Here is an 11,669-nt window from a genome sequence, read left to right as displayed (position 1 = left end):
TTACCCCCACCAGAGTCCAATCAGCCTGGGACACTCGTGCCCCTGCAGGGACACCTGGATCACTTACCCCTTAACTCTGAGCTCTGATCCTGTTACATCACCACAGTAAGCTCCAGAAAGACGCTAGCGGTGATCCCAGAGCAAAACAGGGCTCCTTTTCTCCCGGAGGTAAATCTTCTGGGCCCTGAGCACCCCTAACCAGGGGCCAGAGACACCTCTGCCTTTCTGCTCCGAGCCATCTGCCAAGGCAGCACAGGGCCAGGACCCACCTGGGCCGCAGCCCCAATCAATCAGTGGTTTCTCAAAGGCTTCGGCTCCAGCGCTGAACCCCAGCGCCGTAATGATCGATTCTTTAGGCCAATAATTGTTCAAATTACTCTGAGCAACATGCAACATTAATTTTAAGAAATTTAATAGAAAAAAAGCTCTTTAAATCCGCAACGAGATGAATGACACCTTATGGAGACCCTTTTCCGTACCTTGGTGACATTGAGGGATCTGAAAGTTATTCAGATTTTCATGCTTCGAGGGCACTGTTGACAAGCTTTTGGCCGCGGGCTCAGTGCTCCCAGGCGGGTGCGCCCCTCCCCCCTAATTAATGGGGAAGCCGTGACATCATAAGCAGAATTTTCATCCGTCTGCGGCGGCGACCTGGTGTCGGCTCCCACCTCCTGCAGCCCAAGCAACAGAGGCTCATTTTTTACCATAAAAATATCTCACCCGACCCTTGGGGACCCGGTGAGCACTCAGAAGTGGGTGAGAGATGAAGCCATCACCTCGGGGTACATGGGGAGCCCAGGACAACCCGGGAGCGCAGTGCGCTGTGGCCCCCAGAGTCAAGTGGGGGGTATGCAGTGGGGGCAGCGAACTGCAGGCTCGAGTCCCTGTCCCTGGATCCCCCAAACTTCCCAGGTGGGACATCAGGGGCTCGAAGGGAGCCGCTCACGCCAGGCCTCCGGCAGCTGTGCTCAGGACCCAACTCGCTGCCTCTCGATTTCCCATCGAGCATGCAAAGGGCAGGGGTGAGACCTCTCCTGGGACCACAAGTTACGCCCGGGGACGGGCATGGAGTGTACACACACACACTTAGCACTGTGCACCCCAACACAGTACCCCACCAGGCCCACGCACGCACACGGGGGAATGGACATCGGGCTGGATCTCACCGCGCTGGGTCTCACCGCTGAGGCTGCCCCAGAGTGACTGGCGCTTCCTGCTGGGGCTCAGCAGGGTGCATTCGCAGCCCTGTCCTCCCCCCTCCAGCCTTGTCTGCTCCCCACTGGGGGAGGCTGGACTGGAGGCCGTGACTGGGGGTGAAGACCTGGAAGAAGATCCAGGGTCCCCCTACCATGGTCAGTCCCTTCACTTGTCTTTGGGCCTCAGTTTCCTGTTCTGTACCAACTGCAAGTTCCACAGGGGCACTGGATCAGCTTATGGGGGTGCAAGGCCCTGGTCATCAGGAAAGTGGCAATCAGGACTCAGGGGTCCCTCAAAACTCTGAGTAGCTGGGGCATCAAAGCCCAGTGCTGGGCCAGGATGTGGCTCCATGCATAGTAGAACAAACCAACCAACCAACCCCGTCCAGAAAACCACAGGAGCCTCTGGAGACCAGGGAGGGAGAGGAGAGGCCGGAACCCTGCAGGGTCTTGCAAGGTAGTGCAAGACCCCAGTACTCAGGAGGCTGAGGCAGGAGGATCTGAGCGCCCCAGGTGTCCTCACCTCGGTCGAATCCTTCTTTGCCACTAAGTCCCTATGGGAGCGTTCAAGACCTGGTTCATAGCCAGCCCGAACTTCATAGTGAAAGCCTATCTCAAAAAACAAAAACTAAAATAAAAAAGAAACCCCAAGCAAAGTATTCCCGGCGGCTCCTGACGTCCTGAGCCTAGCGCAGCAGGCCCGGAACTGCAAACGGGCACCAAAGCTCCGCGTGGGGCGCTCAGAGCCTGTGCTGGCCGCGGTCCGCGGGTGGAAACAGAGCCGATGCCGGCCTCCCTCAGCCCCGGGGTGTCCAGCCCACCGGGGGAGGGGCGCTGGGAGCCTGAGCCGGGAGAGATTCCCCCGATGGGAGGCACGAACCGCGCACACCACACCCAGCACCCATGACCCAGGGACAGGAAGTGGGGGGCAAGCAGGGGGCCTCCAGTTCTTCCGGGAGGCGGAGCGCGGTACAGCCAGGTAGAGATAAAGAGCTTCACTTTTGTCCTCCGAATCACGCTCCTTCTCCAACCAGAGTCCAAGGCCAGCAAGTCCGGGCTCACGGGAGGGGGGCAGGCCGGAAGTTGAGGCCTGGCTGCTCCCCTTTCATCCCCAGGACTCACTGGCAGGCAGCGGGAGGAGCCCGTGCCTGTGGCAACCTGTCATCCTCCAGCGACCTCCTAAAAGCCCAGCTAGAACCCTGCAGGGCACACCCACCTCCAGGGCTCCGCACCAGGGCCCCTGGCCCAGGATCGCAGCCACCCGCGAGGCATTGGGGTCGGCCTCCCCACTTCCCTCTCCTCCCCTCCCCCGCCACATCCTCACCCAACGCCCACTGGACCGCCCAGAACAGTGCCAACTCCTCCCTGGCTCCCGGGGCTTTGGGAAAGGCTGGGGCCCAGTGGACCCCATAAAGCAGCTCTGTCCGGTCCCCCAGGTACAGTGCCGCCCCCACCTAATGGAAAGTCCGGCGGCGGGGACCTAAGCACCAGGGTGAGGCGGTGACACACGCCCCTCATACACTCCCTCTCTGCCCTGAGGCTTGGCAGTGGGTAGGGGAGGTCAGGAATGCAGGGCCTGCAGGGACCTGGGCCACCTGCCTGGAACAGGTCGGGTCAGGGAGGCTAGCGGGTCCTCCCAGAGCCCTCGGCACCTCGGAGCTTCCCGAGGACCTCGCAGCTCCCTGGAGGTGGCTGGGCCTCCTGGGTACCCCAGGCCCGGGGAGGCGGTAGGGGCGGGGAGGCCTCGCGCGGCCAGGAGGGTCCACCCCCCTCCCCCGCTCCCCAGTTCTCTCAGTGCGGAGCTGGGCTAATCCAGGCAATGACAAGGTTTAAAATTTAATTAGCAGGTCTCTGTTATGCAAAGTCTCCTCATTAAACTAAGTGTCCCATTAGTTAAATGCTGGGAGCGGGGGTGGGGTCAGGGCCTGCAGCGGAGATGGATCGAGCTGGGCTTCACTTGGCCGGGTCTGGGGTGGAATAGGGTCCTTCCCACCCCGGGACCCCTCAGGGGACCCAGGGAGGGGCCGGGCTGCGGGTGGGCTGCTGGGACCTCCTGGCCCTCTGGAGCAGCCAAGGCCTTGAGGCTGGTCCTGCCTCGGCTTCCCCCAGAGGGCAGCCCAAGAGGCGGCCACTGTGCCCTGCGCCCTGTCTGCTCCAGGGTCCCTGGTCCCTGCCGCCGGTCCAGGTGGCCAGTAGGCACAACTCATGTCTTTGTCCCAAGGGTACCTCTCGGGCTCTGGGGACGATTTGGGGCGTCCTCTACCACTGGGTTCTCCGCACCGTCACTGCGTCACCCTGGACCCCTTTGAGAGAGCCCAGTGAAGCTGAGCAGAGCCCAGAGGATCCAGGATGCACCACTCCTCCTCCTCTCTGGAGCATTCCCGGAAGCCTCTGAGAGGACCCGGCACTGTGGGGACCCTGTCCCTGGCCACCTTCCTAGCTCCCACCGAAGCCCTTCTCCAACCCGATGGGTCCCAGGTGGTGTGGGCCCTCTGCCTTCTACAGGTCTCACCTCTGCACAGCCTTGAGGCGGGAGGGGACTCACTCCAGCCACACCCAGGGGAGCACGAGGCCTTGGGACTCCCAGGGAGGTATAGGCCCCTGTGACTAGGGTGAGAGTAACCTGGGCAGGGTCACCTGAACAGTGGGTCCTGGCTTCAAGGTGGAGCAGAATCCTTCAGGGTCAGAGGACTCTGGATGGAGGCCAAGGTGGAGCTGGACACCGCAGCCCCGACCTCGGGATGCCCAGTCCCCCCCACCCAGGGCGTGGGGGCCATACTCCTCACACTGTGCTTCAAGCCGGGGGGCACCGGTGTCCTGGGGAGCAGACTCAGCATCTGTGGGCAGGTGATGTCCAAGCCAGGCCTCCTCCTGGACACAGCCACCTGCCAGCCTGTCCACCCACACCATCCCCACCCCTGCACCTGGCCCTCTGTCTGGCCTTTTGTGCAGGGCTCAAGCAGGCAATGGCTGCACAAGCCTGTGGAAGATCAGGGTGAGCCCAGGCCTGGCAGCACCCTCCTAGGCCGACCTTAATAAGTTGCCCCCCAGGGATTCTTGTTTGTTGGAGGTTTTGTTTGTTTGTTTGTATTGGTTTTTTGGTACCAGGGATTAAACTTACAACCTTATAACCTCATGCTTGCCAGGCAGATGCTTAAGGCAGTGAACCAAATCCCCAGCTCTTTGCTTTTGTTTTGAGACAGAGTCTCCATATGGAGTCCAGGCTGGCCTTGAACTGGAGGGAATTTTCCTGCCTCAACCACCTGAGTGATGGAATTACAGGAGTGCATCCCAGTACCTGGCTGCCCACCCCCCCGCCCGAATTTTAAGAACTGTGTCAGGAGTCTGGGGCAGCTGTGGGGATGGCAAGGGCCTTGCTGCCCCTTCCTCCCATGCTCAGGGAACTGTGGTCATTTCCAGGGACCATCCAGAGCCCAGGGCAGCCCACACCTGGGGAGACCTCCCTGTGGGGCCTTGGAAAGCTGGAGGGGAAGTCAGGCAGGGTGGGGTGTGGATACCAGTCAGATAGGCAAGGCAGGACAGTACGACAGGTTAGGGCCCATGTCCCGAGAAGCCCCCACCCCAGGATAGGTCTTCACTGAGGTGTGAGTGAGAAATCAGGATCCAGATGCATCGGAGTGTCCAGGGTCTGGGTCTGGAGCCCCAACCGCCAGTTTGCTGATTCCTGGTTTTATCTCTGTTAAAAAATGCCACCAATTTGAGTAGCGCACACCTGCAACCCCAGCACTCAGAGGCTGAGGCAGGGAGCTGCCGCAAGTTCAAGGCCAGCCTGGAATACACAGAGAGATCCTGTCTCAAAAAGGCAAAAAGCGAAACAAAAACACAGTGGCCCACTCTGGTGGGGCGGTTTGTGATTCCCTGGCTGTAGCCTTTCCACCCATCTCTTCTTACCTTTGTGAAGACATGGGAAGTTTGTTTATTTATTGATTTTTTTGAGACAAGTTCTGGTTATGTAGCCCAGCCTTGAACTTTCTAGGACTCTCCTGCCTCAGCCTCCTGAGTGGTGGGAAGATGGGTATGCACTACGTGTTGCCTCAGCAGGGGAAATTTAGAAGGATCAAAGAGTGGAGGAGCCTGTTCAGTGTCTTCTCAGATCTCACTTGTGAGTTGTTTTTTTTTTTTTTTTTTGTTATATTCAACAATTGAGGGCCAGCCAAGGGAAACCAAACATTTAAGTTTACGTGTTTAAGGACATTGTAAAATTTCCTTAACATTGTTCTAAGAATATGCTAAGCTTAAGCTTCATAATCATCACATTTGTAAATTAACTTTGAAAAGTTAACATTTCAAACACCAAACTTTTTCTAAATCCTGAGGAGTGACCCCAGGGCCTTTGCACTGAGCTACATCTCCAGCCCCCTCTCCCCCCGCTTCTTTGAGACAGTGTTGCACTAAGTCACTAAACAGCCCTCAAACTGGCAGGCTTCCTGCCTCAGCCCCTCAGTGCTGAGATCATGACCGTGCCCCTCTATGAGGGCTCTGAATAATTAAAAATACAAGAAAATGAAAACTGCAAAACGCTCCAGAATCTAGAACACCAGCGTTTACCATGTTCAGTGTCCCTGCCTGTTGCTCTGCTCTCCTCAGAGCCTCCTGTGCAAGGGGGCAGGGCCGCCCTCCCAGGTCCCCCACTATGGGCTGAGCCATGTCCCTGAAAGCCCGGGTCTCCGGTGATACCAAGGACAGGTGCGGTGCCCCTGCAGAGGGAACGCTGGAGCCCTGGACACCCGGGAGCCTGTGGCCAGGCACAAGGTCACACTCCGGGGCCCCCCTGGCTGAGCCCCACAAGGGTGTGGCAGAGAGTGTGCTGGGCCCAAGGGAGGACATGACCCATCTGGCTCTGAGCAAAGTGGGGGTCCTTGCTGGCATCCTGGCACCCTCTCTGTCCCCGCAGCTTTGCAGCCCCTCCCCACCAGCTCCCCCACCCCGCAGCCTTCACCCTTGCTCACCTCTGCCCCAGGCACTGCCAGCCTTGGGGGATGGAAAGTAGCCCCCCCACCAGAGCCCAGGGACCCTGCCCCAGCCTCCCAAATCCGACGATATTAGAAAGGATTTGTGTCCCCGATAAATAATGCAAAGTTGAATTACATCCACTCCGGCTTAAATTTTCATATTCCGATTTCTCATCTCCATAAAGAAATTCCATTCCCGCGCGGGCGTGGAAGGCGCCTCCGCCAGCTGCCGGGCTTCGCCTAATGAAATTACTCCCGGGTGGCGGCATTGGCGGGCAGGCTGGGCAGAGGTGAGAGGCCGGAGCTCCAGCTCCCTCTCTAATCACTTAGCCTGGCCATGCATCACGGGGCTTGGGGCTGGGCGGGCTGAGATCCACGGAGAGGGGACTGGGGGCCCCTGCAGGGTACGGCAAGGGCACTGTGGGGACGGGGACCCAGACACAAGCCAGCAGAGGTGTCCCGTGAGCTTGGATCCCAGGGCCCTTGGTGAGACAGATGGAGATAGGCGCTGTGCTGGGGACTCTGGGCCTGCCACTCCTTGGAAGGACCTGTCCCATGGGGCAGGTTCCCGCATCCCCAGCTTCTGCAGGCCTTGACAACTTCCCTCAGGCTCCTACCACTCCCAACCGGGTACAGTCAACAGGAAGCCCTGGACCTGTCCTGTGTGTCTCGGCCTGTACCCCACTTTCCCTCCTCCCCCGGAGCCTGTCTGGGCCCTGGATCTGCGGGAGCGACCAGCCCCCAGTTCACGCCCACATTTCGATCGCTTCAGGCTGATAGAAGTTCAAGCCCGAGAGGTCCCGCTCTTTGACCTCCAAATAGGGTAAGAATCTCAATCGAATGGACTGGTGCTCAGGCCGGGCTCCCACGATGGCCGCGGCCAGCAAATCAATGCGAGTGCTGAGGACTGCGATTTATAGAACACCTGCCATTTTAATATTAGAATAAATGTTATATTGCACGGGGGTGTGCAGAAGGGGTCGCAAAGAAAATATTTCTTAGAGGGCCGTTTCTGTTGGAAAATGATGTGCGTGGATTTTATGGAGTCAAATTTATAGACCTCATTTAGGCTTATAATTTAAAACTCCTGATGAGAAAGACATTAAGTAGAGTGCTGGGGGCGGGGCGCTGGACAAGCGGGTGGCGCTGGGGCTGCAGGGAGAGGAGCGGCCTCCAGCGGGCTTGGGACAGCCCAGGGGCTGCAGTAGGACCTGATGTGCTGGGTGGAGGCCAGGGCCCAGCAGGTGGCCCAGGACCCGGCTGCTAAGGACCCAGGCACACGGCCACCTGCAGGCATTCTTTGTGCACCTGGTAGGCACACCCAGCGTACACACATACACACATGCACACCTGCTCACTGTGGCGTGCACCTTTACACTACACCTGCGCATGCAGCCTTGTTATACACATCACTCACACACACATACACACACACGTACATGAAGACAGGCACGCGCACACTCACAGGTGCATGTAGCTGCTCCCCGATGGCCCCTCACCACTTCCTCCGGAGACAGACCCGAGACTGTCCTCCCGGGTGAGAAGTGTGGTTATTTAGCTCACTTTGCCCGCAAGCACCCCGGGTCATGGGGTGGGGTGGGGTGGGGGTGGGGGTGGTATGCTGGGGTCATGAGGCCCTGTTCTGTACAAAGTGACTCAGGCCAGGTGAGCTCCGATGCCATGGGGAGAAATAGCTGACCCACCGTGGGACAGGACAGGGCCAGGCATCCACATGGTGGGGGGTGGGAAGCCAAGAGCCCCCACCCAGGGCCCAAAGGGTCTTTGTGGGGTGATGGGCCAGTCCCACAGGCAAGTCCCTTTCATGGTCTGTCTGCCTCCTGGGGACAGGCCGGGGCCACCTGTGAGCTCTCAGCATCCCCTATGGCTGTGAGCACAACCCTCCTTCCATGCCTCAGTTTCCCCAGGGCTAACTAGGGAAGCCTGGCAACCTGTCCTTCCTGTCTGGGAGCCTGGGGTCCCAGCTCAGACACTGGAGTTCACTGCCAGGAGACAGGAGTGGTCCCTGGACCCCGGACCACCACACCCCTGTACCTACCAGTGAAGCTATTTTCTGTGTGTGAGAGGTAGAGCCCTGACTGGGCGGGATACCTGGGGACATGGGGAGATGGCCAGGATGATTCTTAGTCCTTGGGGGTCCTCACAGAGGAGAGGGGCAGGCCCGAGATTGCGGTAGCCTGACCTTCAGCTGCCAGCTCCTGTGCTGTGACCAACTGTCCACCTGGCCCAATCCTACCCTGCACCAGTGGCCAGCAAGGGTACCCATCCTTGCCGAAATTCCTTGGAAGACACCCACTGAGCACCACAGGACAGCCACATCCCTCCTTTTGGCCAGGCTTCGAGACTCTGCATGGCTTTTTCCTGCCCCAGGCCTGCCTGGTGACCAGTGCTGACCGCCTGTCTGTGCTGAGCTTTAGGTGTCTACGGTGGCCCTGCAGGGTCCCAGGGCCCCAAGGCCAGGCTAGCAGTGACCATGCCAAGACCCCAGGCTTGCTCCTATTCACCCGGACAGTCAGGATGTGGCATCCATGGGAGCCAAGTGCAGGCCCAGGACAGTCACCATGGTGACCACTGAGGAAATCATGGCCACTACTGCCCCTCTATTGCCTCTCTGTGCCCTTTAGGGATGGTCATCTGCTCCCAGGGTGGGCACCAGGTTTCCAGCCACTTCACTGCTGTGGTCTTCTCCGCCGCTGCCTAGATGCTGACTCAGTCCCCAGAACTGGCCTTAACCACAGGCATGGCATGGTGGCCATGGAGGTCCCTGCCCTCTCCATAATGAGATGATCATGGCCAGTCCCGGGCATCCTCCATAAACCCTCCTTGCTGCCTGGGCGCCCACCCGCTGGTGTGGGACGGGTGCATTTCACGTTTTCAACTTTATTAAAGGCGAGGCTCGAGCTGGGAAGGCCGCCTTCTCTCCCTGGTCAATTCTGCCCCTGACAGCGATAAATCTCCAGCCCTGTGATTTGTGGCTCTGAGCTCCCAATAAATTAAACCTTTCTCCACGGAAAGGTTGGTGCTCCTGGCTGGGCTTTAGGTCACTGTGCTCCTCCAACACAAGCAGCTGAGGAGGATACGCAGGGTTGGGCCTCCGCCACCCCTGGACCCCCTGCCCACAGCAAGTAGCCCCTGCTCACCAGCAGTGAGGATGGCGTGGCCGAGGGCAGAGGCAGCGGTGGGGAAGACCAGCCTGACGCGTCCTCAGAGCTCTGAAATCACCCTACGATGAGAAAGCAGATTCTGCCTTTCCCAGGGGGCAGATCCCACAGCCTCTGTGAGATAGTCTTGGGTCTGTGCTGGAAGTGACCTTCCAGGCACCATATGCCATGTATGTGGCATCTGTGGCTGGGGCAGGCAGAGGCCCTGGGGTTAGTGGCTGGGCTCCGTGGCTTCCCTATGGTGTGGACCCAACTCCAAGGAACAGAGCTGGTGACTCTAGCAGCCTCCTGGCTCCGAGTTGATAGGGTGCCAGGACAGCCTGGCCCAGGGCATGGTGTCACCCATGCCCTCTAGTTGGGGCCCACTTGATTCCCCTTACACAGGTGGTGCTGTCGGCAGGGGGGACACGGCTGCCACATGGTTTCTGGCTTCATTCAGGACTTGAGGCCCTGCTTCAACCACCCCAGGTGCCTGCAGACCCCATCAGGCACCTAATGGATGAGCCTGCATTTTGGGATGGGATTTATGACCCCGGCTGACACCTGATCCAGGGAAGGGTCTATAAACTGGTCTACACAGCAGCAGTCTGCCGGCTGGCTCCGGAAGCCATGGCCCAGAAGCCAAAGTCAACACAGCTGAGCTCGGGTTTCTGGTGTGACAGGGTGGGGGTCCGGGACCCACATTCCTGCCAAGCAGGGGCTTAGTCACTGGCACTGGAGACAAAGGCCCTCGACCAAGTCCCCGGTCGGATTGCAGAGCCATTACGCTGATGAATCGGTCAGCTCCAAAGCTCTGGGGCTTTTTCGGCTGATTGCACTGGGGAGCCCCTCCCAGGACCCCTAGAAGTCCCATGCATTGATTCTCTATGGTTGGGGGTGGGGGAGGTGGGGGCCATCCTGGGTCAACTTGGGTGGGAGAGCCTTGGTGTGGGGAGGTTGGTCCAGGCCACCCAATGCCGAACCTTGGTCCCCTGGGAGGGAAGGGAGGAGCTGTGAGGGTTGGGGTTCCGACTCTCCTCCAGCCTGGGAAGGGGCTTTCCAGCAGCAGGGAGCACATCCAGAGGGGCCCCCAGCTGCATAACATCCATCCACACCTTTACCTTCCAGCCAACAGCAGCCTTGAACCACCCTTTCCAGTTCACTATGTACCCAAATCCTGCCCCAGCCCCTCCAGGCACCCCAACCTGATTCTGCTTCTTTTGGAGTCTCAAGCCCCAGGACCTTTGCACCTGCTACCTCCTCTGCCCCACCCTTTTCCCTTCCCCTAGCTGCCCCAGTTTGGGCCTTGCTCATGCCTGTCCCCACTGGAGCCACTCACTCAGGGGACATACAGAGGGATACGGACTGCAGGGAAAAAGAGACCTTGGCCTGCAGGGTCCACCCTGGGTCTGTTTTGAGTGTCCTGGAACTGCCCTGAAGCATCCCCCAGCATGGTCCTTGGGGTGCAGGTGGCTGCAGAGCCCATGGCTGTGGCTCTGCCTCCTTTTCCTCAGGGCTGTCTGCTGTGTCTGCGGCAGTCTCCCTCCTGGATCTCCTGGGGCTCTCTCATGGTCACTGTGCTCATGGGGGTGGGCCACCAGGGCATTCACTGAGTCAATCCAGAGAGATTGCTGCCCAGTGGGGCTCGATCTCTGTTCTGGGTGCATCCTGCAGGCACCACCAGCTGCAGGGCCACTCACTCAGGCTCCTCCTTGGGGAGAGGCCCCCCCCCTCGCAAGCCGGCTCATGGAAGGCAGGGGTAACACCACTGTCCTGACGGCCATGTGGGGCCTGGACTTGGGACCCTGCCAGGCCTCCCAGCTCTTGCACCGTGGACTTGTGGTGCCGTCTCTGGCTGTGACCCCTGGGCCCAGTTGTTGCCAACACTGTGGCTTTGGGAACCGAGCTGGTGCACTGTGGCTGCCCATGGGGTTCTCAGCAGTGCCTGTGTTGGCTCTGGTTGGTGCCTGGGCTGCTGTGCACAAGTGTGGGGACATCAGGGGGCCGCTGCCCAGAGGCAGTGGCTTCTGTGCGCACTGGGCCACTTGCACACAGGTCAAGTCCAGCTCGGTCACTGGCCCCTGCCCCTGTGCAGCTACACCGTTGCTCTCCACGGGTGGGAATCAGCCCCTCGGGCTCACACAGTGGCTGAGGGCAGGTGGGTACCCAGGCGGTCCAGCTGTCTCCTGGGCCATGACCCCCCAGCCCTGGATCTGGGCTCCCAATCTCCTCCAACAGCCTGGAGGCTCAGGGTCCAGGGCCATGTACATGTTGGGGCCACAAGGTTTCAGCCTGTGCGTCTTGGCAGGAGCCTTGCTGCCAAGCCCTGGCCCCAGCTCCAG

Source organism: Cavia porcellus, unplaced genomic scaffold, assembly GCF_034190915.1.
Source record: "Cavia porcellus strain 051 isolate PalLab524CR breed Dunkin Hartley unplaced genomic scaffold, mCavPor4.1 scaffold_49, whole genome shotgun sequence".
Classification (NCBI taxonomy): Eukaryota; Metazoa; Chordata; class Mammalia; order Rodentia; family Caviidae; genus Cavia; species Cavia porcellus.
This window is presented reverse-complemented; position numbering follows the sequence as displayed.